This window comes from Microtus oregoni, unplaced genomic scaffold, assembly GCF_018167655.1.
Source record: "Microtus oregoni isolate MIOR12 unplaced genomic scaffold, Mior012 000063F_ref0000156, whole genome shotgun sequence".
NCBI classification, from domain to species: Eukaryota; Metazoa; Chordata; class Mammalia; order Rodentia; family Cricetidae; genus Microtus; species Microtus oregoni.
The window spans coordinates 304,110-312,049 of NW_024543873.1; the positions used below are offsets into that span (position 1 = coordinate 304,110).

The following is a 7,940-nucleotide window of genomic DNA, read 5'->3' on the forward strand; positions in this document are numbered from 1 at the left end:
GAATATATACAGCTTTAATGAAGAAATAGACTTACAGGACCAAGGATCCCAAGGAGCACAGGAAGCAGAAGGAGCATGCGGGCTCCAGCGTGCCTGATTTATAAGTAAACATTCACCCTAGGCAAGCCTGCCCCCTAAGCGGCTGGCTTAACCCTACATTGCATCTTCCTGTAACTCCAGCTCCAGGGAAGAGGACACCCTCCTCTGGCCTACACAGGCCCCTGCATGCATACATGTACAGACTCATGCACCATGTGTATTCCAGTGAACGTTATGTGTTCCAGTGGTTGCTATGCATTCCAATGACCGGTATGTGTTTCTGCCCCTCACCTGCTCTGAGCTGACTTCTGTACAAATTGTAATAAAACACATCCTTTTCTGTGGAGGGGACACACAAGTTGTAAATGGATAAACTGTGCTTTATTGCTAATATAAGGAGAGAAAGAGAGGAATGTCCTGGCCAGTATGGGCGACAAACTTCCTGTGACACCAGAAGAGCCCATCTCCCACTTGCTCCTGGAGAATGAAGATGTTCTTGGTCTCCACCAGAGTCTTCATGTCAAGGTTGTCCTTGATAGCAGGGGAATGCTTTTTTCTCAGTATTGCCCTCTGGTTCTTCCTAAGTTAAGCTCTCTTGTTGTTAAACCAGTCCTGAAATCCGAGGGAGAGAAGGGTTCGATTAACATATTTAGCAGCTGCTGCTCTCATTTGACCCTATGAATCTCTTTTGAACCCACAATGCAGTTTTTTAAGTGCTCACATGCTTTGTATGGCTCAAGCTACTAGCCATTTCATGGCCAATGACCTGCCTACAGTTTCATATTTCCTGGTTTGTATATCACTACCAGAAAAGCAAAGAAAAATTCATTATGCACAATACCAAACCCTTTATTCTGCACACCCAATTAGAGTCATGTACCAAGCTCTATGTGCATAGGCTTACAGTTATTCTTTCAAAATTGTCCTTAGAAACAGTCCCCTGTATTCCGGGTGGTCATGAACTCCCTTTGTATTCAAGAACTGACTCCTCTGCCCTAGTGGGAACTCGGGGAAATATTTTTCCTGGATATGCAATATAATAATACCAGAAACTAAATTTAGAACCACCACTGTCTGAATCACCTTTTCAAAACCTTCTAAAGGAAACAAAGAAATTTACCCTCTTGGACTTTAAGTTCTCTTTCCACATTTGTCTCACATGATAGAAAAATTCTTTAGTTTATGAAAATATATTACATGGCTCAATTATCCCATTTCCCCTTTAGTTTGTCATTCATTCCTACTTTTACCAAGTGCACATGTTATGTTTTACATCCAAGATATTCCCGGCAGCCACATGATCATTTCCAAGTCACCCTGAGTTTCAAAATGATACTCAACAGAAGACCCCTGTGAAGCACTCTTGTGTGTTACACGGAATCAAATGTTAATTATGCCACACACACACACACATGCAAAATATTTATGTAACATAGATACTATATACACACACGTATATATACACATTTATACATACATGAGAGAGACAGACAGAGGTGTAGATGCTATATGTTTGATTTTGCTTTTATTTTAGGATCACAAGTGACTGCCCCTCACGGAGTAAACATTAGCTAAAGTTTTCCTTTTCCATTTTTCATTGCCAAGGTCTCATATTCCAGATCTTTTTCCCCAGCATAAGACACAAGGAAAAAATAAAGTAGTTTCATGTGCCTAGGGCAAAGTCATCCATGTCCGGAGGCAACTCTGAGATCAGCACACTGGTAAACTAAATACGCAGACTGACTGACCTTCACCTTCTGTTCATCCACATTCATGAGCTCTGCCAGTTCTCTTCTGTGAAGAGAAAAAAGAAAAATATTTAATATTCCATCCTAGACATGGAATTAACTATAATTAGTACATTCCATGTATATTTTAAAATTTAAGAACTTGCTCTCCATACTTATTCTTTTTATTTTATTTTTAAAACAATATCATTTTATATACAAATCCCAGTTCTGGCTTAGTTCTGTTGCAGCCTGCCTTCAGGAGGCCCTCTGCCTAGCCCAACCCAATCCCTTAGGGACTCGCCCTCCTGGTGCAGATGCAGAATAACTCTAGTTCTTCCCCCACTGCCCCTCTCAGCTCAGCTCCATCCCTTTGTGACTCCCCATTGAAGTGCAAAACAATTCTGCCAAGGACCCTCAGCCACCATACTTGCTGGGACACAGCTACCCACAGCAGCTACACTTGACTAGGACCAAAGGACCCACCCAACAAATACGACACCAGATGTCTACACTAAGAAACACCTCAAACATCATAGCTTTAGATGCCTAGATCCCAGCGCCAAACACAAACATGAATCAATACAACATGCTTCCTCAAGATGTCAGCAACTCTATTGTGATAGGCTATAAGAAAAGCGATTTAGCTGAAGCATAAGACAAGGACTCCAAGACACCAATTATTAATATGTTCAATTACCTTAAAGAAGATCCAAATAAATGTCTGAAAGACCACAAAAACTTGCCAAAAAAACGCAAGTAAAAACAATTCCGGACATGAAAGTTGAATTTAACAAAGGAATAGAATCACCAAAGAAAACCCAAGATGAAATAAAAAGAGAAGTGAAAAACTCAGGATGTCGAACAAAAACTTTATATGAAAGTCTCAACAACAGATTAAAAGACATGGAAGATAGAGTTTCACATCTTGAAGACAGGGTAGAAAAATGAATATCTTGGTCAAAGAAAGTGTTAAATATTAAAAATAAATATTCAGACATAATTAACCCAGGAAATCTGGGACAATATTTAAATACCATACCTATGAATAATCGGTATAGAGAAGGAGAAAAACACATGCCAAAAGCACAAAAAGTCTTTTCAATAAAATCATGAAGGAAAACTCACCCACTCTAAAGAAAGAGATGCTTATTAAGGTACAAGAAGCATACAGAACACCAAATAGACTGGAGCAGAAAAGAAAATACCTTTGCCACATAATTAAAATACTAAAGATATAGAACAAAGAAAGAATATTAAAAGCTTCAAGGGAAAAGGACCAAGTCACATGTAAAGATGGGCCCATTGGAGAGTCTGAATGCTGGAAGGGATTGGTTAGATGTTGTAGAAGCCCTAAGAGACCACAGATGTCAGATCAGACTACTAGATCCAGCAAAACTACTAACCACAATTAACAGAGAAAGAAAAATATTTCAAGAGAAAAACAAATTTGAGCAATTTCTGTCCACACATACAGCTCTGCAGAAGGCACTAGAAGGAAATTTCAAACTGAAGAGAGAAAGTTAACTGAATCCAAGAGGACACAAGGAATAAATAATCTCACGATAGTTAATCAAATGATGGAAAAATGCTACACCACAACAAAATAACAGAAATCAGTAAACACCGATCATTAAAAACTATCTAATTTAATGGTCTATACTCTTCCCCACACACACCAGAAAACACAGAATAACAGATTTGGTAAGAAAATGGGATCCATCTTTGTGCTGCATTCAAGAAACAGCTCACCACCAAGGACAGCAAGGACAGATGTTACCTTAGAGTAACAGGATGGGAAATGGCATTCCAAGCAAACAGAACCAAGATGCAACAGGTGTAGCTATTTTAATATCTGAGAGACTTCAAAACAAAACTAATCAGACAAGATAAGAAAGAACACTATATATCCATTAAAGAAAAAATCCACCAAGAGAAAAAAATTACTATTATAGACATACACCCAGATACACTGAACCTAATAGAATAAAACAGAGAGGTCAAGTTATGTTTCCAAAATCACATAGCAAGCTGAGAAGGAAATACAGCAGGCCTGTAAGAAACCCTGTCTCAAAGAAAGTAATAAATAACCTTGAACTCATTGACACAGGAAAAGACCTTCTGAACAGATAGATCACCAGTAGCACAGGCACTAAGACTAAAAGTTACTAAATGGGACCTCATGAAACTGAAAAGCTTCTGTATGCTTCTGGACAGCAAAAGACACCATCATCAGCACAACACTCCAGGGTAGGCCCCAAGTCCAGAGTAGTTGGCCAACACAAAAGATACTTTATGTTTTTTTTGTTTGTTTGTTTTTTTTTTTTGTGTGTGTGTGTGTGTGTGTGTGTGTGAACCTTTTGTTTTCTTCTGTTACTTCTTGTCTTGTTTTCTTTTTTAAGTTTGTCTTCTTTGATTTGGGTTTTGGTTTTGTTGTTTTTTCTGTTTTTTTTCCTTTGTTTTTGAGAAAGAGAAAGTTCATGAAGTTGAATGAGTAAGGAGGATATGGGAGGAGTTGGGGGAGAGAGAGAATATGATTAAAATATATTGCATGAAAAATATTTTAATAAAAATGTAAATAATTGCTATCTCCGCTCACACCTCTATAAGCAGACTTTTCAGCAACCTTTAGAAGGAGCTTTATGTAGAAGTGGTTTGAAGGGAAGTGTGGGAGCAGTGGATCTAGGGGAGAGGGGTAGTCTGGGGAGGCTGAGAATAGTGGAGCGAAGGGAAACTGTAGAAGGGATGTAATGTATGAGAGAGAGAGAGAGTGGTGGTGGTGCACACCTTTAATCCCAGCACTCGGGAGGCAGAGGCAGGTGGATCTCAGTGAGTTTGAGACCAGCCTAGTCTACAGATAGAGTTCCAGGACAGACGGGGCTATTACACAGAGAAACCCTGACTCAAAAATATATATAAACAAAAGAAAAAAGAAAATTTGTACGTGTCTATATCTGCCACATACAAATTATACATATTTTGTGACGTCAGGAATTGAACCTACAATCCCAGATATGCTAGGCAAGGGGTCTACCACTGAGCTGTATGGTTTTATATTTATATTTGTATTTATGTGTTTTTCAGTCTTATTTTGAAACAGAGTTTCACTAAGCTGCGTCTGCTGACCTTGAGCATCCTCCTGAGCCCTGCTAAACCTGGAAGTGTCCCTCTTTCTGGATCTCCCTCCCGTGTGGCTGAGGTTATAGATCTGTGCCACTAGGTACAGATAACTATGCAAAGTGACTGCCTAATGGTATGTTTGTGAGGGCACACAAGTCTTCATTCTTCTGGATATTTGATCTCTGAAAAATTTTGCACACAAAAAGCAGGCCCCACACAGGCAATACAAATGAAATGATAAATGTGGATGTTTAGCAGATTTTAGTATGTCTGTGTATTGAAAGAGATAATTCTGGGAAGAAAACATTACATGCAATCAGACAGCATATTTGAACACCAATAACTCACCACAAAACACACCCTGACTTAGATAGGAGAAAAAGACCTTGCTAAAGACGTATTTGACCACGAGCATAGGTCACGGTATCCATAAACACAGGGAAATTCAGGCAGCAGTAGTGAAAAGCAGTTCAAACCACACCCAGAAGGTCCCCACACCTAGAAGGTGGCTACTAACAACACCCACAGAATAAAGCGTGGTGAGTCCCTGAAGACATTGGAAACATGATGCTCCCTCTGGGGAAATGTCAAACAGTACAGCACAAAGGAAGGGTGAGGTGGTTCCTCAAATAGTGAGCAGGGATGATCACATGACACAAGCCTGCTTCTGGGTGTGCACCCTGAGTGACTGAAATGGAGTTTTAAAAGTATTTGTCTGCTCCACTAGATCACACCAGTGCAGCACAAGCCACATGGGCCACAGGGAAAATCTGCCCAGATAGCTTTTCACATGGCTGTGCATAGGGGAGTTTGGGTATGACTGACCCCCGAGAAAGCAGAAATTTTGTCTGATGCTAACACACTAACAAGGCTCAAAGACATACTAATTGAGGCAGGTTAGTTCAGGAAGGACAAATTCTGCCTGATTTTCCTTATATGAGGTCCTTAGAGGAATCATATAGAGAGGACAAATAAACAGGAGAGTGGTAGTTGGGGACTAGGGGACATGGAAAGGGCACTTATTTAATGGGTTCAGGTTTTGCTGTGGCGTCATAGACAGACTCCCAGGGACCTATCCCCAAATCACTTGAGAAGACTTCAGTCTGCTGAGTTCTGACCTTCAGATTTGATTTAAGCAATGCCCTTTATGTTTCTATGTTTACTTTTGGACACTTTTTAAACAGAAAGGAACCAAAGGAGTGGTCAGTGAGCATTTTGGAGACCTGGTTTGCACCAGGATGCATGGAAAGTTCAACCTTGGTCACCCAAGAGGCATGCTCTTGAGGGACCAAGAGCTAGACCTGACCTGCAGACATACAGGGAAAGAGGCCTCAAACTAATAAGAGGGCAAACTTTCTGCTTCTCTCTCTCCCTCTTTACCTGAGCCAAAGGCCTAGTAGGCGTTTTCTCCTGCCGTTGGCTAATTTTCCAGCCTGCTACCCTATGTTCAAGGTCTGTCCTAAACATGGTTCAGTTTATGAGAGGACTAGTCAGCTGAAAACTTCCAGGTCTCCAAATGAAAACCATTTCGTTTTCAGATTCCCCTTTCTACTTTTTGGGGAGTCTCTCTCTCTCTCTCTTTCTCTTTCTCTTTCTCTTTCTCTTTCTCTCTCTCCCTCTCCCTCTCCCTCTCCCTCTCTCTCTCTCCCTCTCCCTCTCCCTCTCCTCTCCTCCTCTTCCTCCTCCTTCTTCTTCCTCTCTCTCTCTCTCTCTCTCTCTCTCTCTCTCTCTCTCTCTCTCTCTCTCATGCCTCAGTGTGTGTGTTTCCTACTTCACTTTTAGTACTTTTCGTAAGTACCATTGCCGCCTGCTGTGCCTGGGATCTTTCTGCCTTTGAATTCTTTAATGGATGAAGAAAACAGACTTTACTTAGGACTTCTAGACAACAACTCCCCCTAAACATCATCAAAGAGTCAGGTGAAGATTGTGGATTCAGAGCCAAGAATGGATAGGAAGTCAAGCCTGATGACACAAACCAGTAATCAATCACAACTTCAAGGACTGATTGGGCTACCAAGCCGGTTCAAGTCCAGCCTGTACAACTCAAACTCCGATTCAACAAAACTAAAAAGAGGCTGTGGTCCCCTACAGGCAACACAGCTCATGCAGGGAGCCTGAGACTCCTTTACAAAAAAGCCACATCTGTCTGCTGCATGGGTCACCCTCAAGTTTCGCGGCTTTCTTCCTCAGAGTGAGGCCAATGCCCTTAGCTCGCCAGAGGGCGCACTCCTGTGGCTTCCACCTAGGCTCCCGTGCGCTGAGGTTTGCTGAGGAGCTTGTACCTCAGTGGCAAAAAGCTATGCTTAGTATGAGTCCGTATTCTGAACCTCAAAAATATTAAAAACTTTTAACAAGAGTAAGGAGAGGCCAGGGGAGAGGAGAAGGAGCCCAAAGTCCTAAAGGACAGACCCAATACATACCGTCTGATGGCGTCTGGGTACTGAGTTTCTTCAAAGACTGCTCGCAGTTCCCACAGCTGTCCAGGCGTGAATATGTATGGTTTCTGGCGAATCTTGACTAATGGCTGTTCACTGGCTTCGACCATGTTCATGGCCATCTCCAGCTCTTCTTGCTCAATGTCTTGGCTGTTACTTATATCCCAGTTCTGGTAGCTGTGGTCGTCTACAGAGCTCTTCTGGCCCTCACAGAACAGATTATTCAGGGCCTCTATGACTCCCTGGTCAAAGCTGCCACTGTTTATCGTGTAGGCCACTGTTTTCTCAGGTTCAGTCATTATTTCTTCCTCATAGAAGTTCACCCGGTAAAAGTCATAGTCGAAGTAGAAGTACTTGCGGGCCATGATCTGAGCGCATCAGAAAGCGCCCCCTTGTGGGTTCTGAAATGGCTGTGCGCCTTGAAGCCCCCTGAGGAACTGTCTGGGATTTCCAGGCTAAAATTGTTACTCCAGACTGCTATCGCTGCTATTGGCTTTCAACTCACAACCCTGGGCGAGGCTCTAGTTTAGGCAAACAAGGGGTGGAGTGTGGGCACGAACTTGTGCATGGAATAATGACAGTTGCAATAAGTAGTGTTGGGGAAAAAATAAAAAAGTAG

At 41.8% G+C, this 7,940-nt stretch overlaps 1 pseudogene; it reads right to left on the minus strand.

Annotated features, from left to right (window-relative positions):
- Positions 1 to 426: 426 nt before the first annotated feature.
- On the minus strand, positions 427 to 7,686 carry LOC121439808 (annotated as a pseudogene).
- Positions 7,687 to 7,940: the final 254 nt, after the last annotated feature.